The sequence below is a fragment of the Podarcis bocagei genome (assembly GCF_964188305.1).
Source record: "Podarcis bocagei genome assembly, chromosome: 7".
NCBI classification, from domain to species: domain Eukaryota; kingdom Metazoa; phylum Chordata; class Lepidosauria; order Squamata; family Lacertidae; genus Podarcis; species Podarcis bocagei.
This window is the reverse complement of record NC_138132.1, coordinates 739,257-742,554: the sequence shown is the minus strand read 5'-3', so window position 1 is coordinate 742,554 and position 3,298 is coordinate 739,257. Positions and strand designations below refer to the sequence as shown.

At 51.1% G+C, this 3,298-nt stretch overlaps 1 long non-coding RNA gene across 1 annotated transcript; it reads left to right on the top strand.

Moving 5' to 3' along the window:
- The first annotated feature begins 1,018 nt into the window (after nt 1–1,018).
- LOC308590728 lies at nt 1,019–1,641 on the top strand. Its single transcript, XR_014009888.1, has 2 exons — nt 1,019–1,080; nt 1,237–1,641. It is a non-coding gene; the product is annotated as an uncharacterized lncRNA (long non-coding RNA).
- Nucleotides 1,642–3,298: the final 1,657 nt, after the last annotated feature.

Genomic DNA, 3,298 nt, shown 5'->3' with positions numbered 1-3,298 from the left:
AGCAGTATAGCAAACCCCATTCTGCAAGATCCGTCTTTCAGCCAAGCTGTCAGTGGAGTTACAAATATGTGGAGCCCGTGGTTTGTCTTGTCTCCTGCCTTAATTTGGAAATAAAGTTCAAGAGCCTTTTGCACAAGCAAAACTTGGTTTCTGAGATTTAAGAAAATACGAGGCCTGTTGGCTGAGACTAAGACCCCTGATCTCACAGTGGCCAGACTCAAGTCAGACCCCGGCCCAGGAGCCTTCTCCCCTCCTATGGTTTCCATAGGAGTTCAGAAGAATTGCTATCTCCACTGTTAAAGGCTGGGAACTGTTCCTTTTCCCTTATGGGGTACCCAAGAGCCCGTACAGAGTCCTTAAGTGGGTTCCCCATTGGTAGGAGAAAATAACAGAGGCCAAGCAGAGAATATTGAGAAGCAAAGCAGCCAGTAAGCCTGATCTTTATTGATCTGTTGCAACAGGGTCCTCACTCCCCACACGCAGGAGGAACCCAGAACAATGGTGCGCAAGCCCTTATATAGACTTTTGAAATTGCCCACCCTGTAACCCAAAATATCATACATACATCACAGAAGGAGGCGGTCTACAGCAGAAATCCTGCCTGCCAGGATACCTGATAATGGTCACTGACTGCATTACGTGGGCAGCCTGGCCATTCTTTTGTGATGGTCAATATTTTAGTTTCCTGAGTCCAGGTCAGGGGCTCACCCCATTCATGCACATATACGCCCTTAAGACAGGATTTGCAAGCAAAAAGACAATTGGGAGGCTTTCCCCATTTGCCACCCTTACTGCAGAGGAATATTTGAGGTCATTGGGAGAGTCAAAATGGCTTCAGGATTGCTCTCAGACACACATACTTAGTTAGATATGTGTGCATTTATGGATATTTATTCTATATTTGAGACCTTAACATTCTTGTAACACCGTGGAGGGAGAGCGTAGCTGTCATGGCTCATAGCCAATGATAGCCGTCTCCTCCTCCATGACTTTCTCTCTTACTCTCATGCAGGCTGTGGCATCAGTCGCAGCTGGTAGCCAGCATTTCTGGGCCTCCCGTGGCAGAGGCAGCTCCAGACAGTGGCGTAGCGTGGGGGGTGCAGGGGGGGCCGGCCGCACCGGCCGCATCATCTGGGGGTTAGGGTTAGGGGGGCGCAAACCCACGGGTTAGGGGGCGCAAATTACTTGCCTTGCCCCGGGTGCTGACAACCCACGCTACGCCACTGGCTCCAGAAGCACCCAAACGGTGTTCCTGCCCTTTCACGGAGAATGCAAACCCATCCAGGCGAGGGGAGCAACCCGTTTTCCACACGTGAGATTTGTTCACTCCCATGGCCTCTGTCTTGCCAGATTCAAGCGCAGCTCATTCCCCCTCATCCAGCCCAGACCCCACACAGCCCCTCTGCATTCAGGGGCCACATGGAGAACCACGGCCAAGTCTCACCAGCCTCCTTCGCCCCCAAACTCATGAGTTTCCCCTGAGGCTTCGAGTGTCAGTGGGGGCGGAGAGGTTCCCTAACTAAGCATCAAGGCAAGAGAGGTTTAAAGAGAGTGTCACGGAATCAAGCTCATCCATTTCGTTGAATTAAATAAACTAAATAGGTTTAATTGGGTTTTGAATAAATGTGCAATTAGCTGCTACTGTTTTGAATTTTATTGCGTTATTATATTCCTGAGCTGGTTGTGCAAATCGCTATTCCGAATAACGCTTTTATGGGGGGGGGACTGGGGATGAATTTAGGGAGCCAGTGGGGTGAGGCCCAAAAAAAGTTCGGGAACCGTTGATGTAGATGTGAAATGGCATTGGGAATAGACTAGTGCCCAGTGGCACCCCATAGCATAAGTGCCAGGGGGTCCAAAAGCAGGGGCGGAGGGGGAGCTTGGGATGGGGTCGCTGAGGGGCCTAGGAGGTGGGATGAGGCTCTGCTATGGGTTTCGCTGTGGGTGCTGGAAGGTGTGGGTCCACAAGGACCTTCCTGTGGACAGAATGAATGACAGGCACCACAGGACAAACATCTGTTGAACATAAGAGGAGCCTGCAGTCAGGCCAATCTTCTTCTTCTTCTTTGGTGATCCTTCATAGCTGAGTAAGATGGTCTTCCACGAACACGGCCTTAACAATGAGTCCATAAGTGACTGTGGAGGCCAATTCTGGATCCACACGTCCTTCCACAGTGGGGACATTGGTTTCCGGGGGGGGGGGAGTTGATCCCGGTGTGGATTTGCCAAGCATGCCTTCTGCTTAGCACGTTTCTCCCTTGCGTCCTGAGTTCAAGTGTCTTCAAAGCCCAGGACACCTTTGGTAAAGGCTGTTCTCCAACTGGAGCGCTCGCAGGCCAGTGTTTCCCAATTGTTGGTGTTTATACTACATTTTAAAAAATTTGCCTTGGGAGAATCTTTTAACCTCTTTTGCTGACCACCAGCATCACACTTTCCATTAGTAAGTCCGGAATAGAGGAGTTGCTTTGGAAGACGATCATCAGGCATCCGCACAACATGTCCAGTCCAACGAAGTTGATGTTGAAGAATCATTGCTTCCACACTGGTGATCTGTGCTTCTTCCAGTACACTGGCATTAGTCCGCCTTTCTTCCCAAGTGATGTATAAAAAATTTTGGAGACACCGTTGATGAAATCTTTTGAGGAGTTGGGGATGGCGTTTATAAGTGGTCCATGTTTCACAAGCATACAGTAAAATTGGTAGTACAATAGCTTTGTAAACGAGCATTTTGGTTTCCCTGTGAATGTCTGGTCCTCAAACACTTCAAACGGGAGAAAGCCAAACTCACAGAGCTCAGGTGATGCTGGATTTCGGCATCAGTGTCGGCCCTTGTGGAAAGACAACTGCCCAGGTAGGAGAAGTGATTGACATTTTCCAACGTTACACCCTTGAGTTGGATTTGTGGCGCTGCGGGGGGTCATTTTGGGGGCCCCCTGGTCCAGCCCCCTCTGCTCACGGGGGCCAACCAGCTATGGAAGGCAGAGCGGAGCCACCCTGCCTCGGAGCCCCCAATGGCTCTCTCCTCCTCCACCGCCTTCCACCTGCTGGACTTCCGTCTTGGTCTCCAGTGGGGCGCGATCCCAAAGGGGGCAAAGCTCAAGGCGCCAGGCGCTATCTTTCCCAGCGCTGGTGCCTCCGTTGCTCCCTCCTCCCAGCAAACTGCTCTCCAGATCAAAGCGAGGAGGGAAAGTTAAATTGGCGATTGATCTTCAATTTCGAGAAGATTGCAGATTTATCTTCTGAAGGCACCGCAGCCCAAGGAGCTGGAGGGGGAGGCGAGGCGCCACCAGGAGAGGCC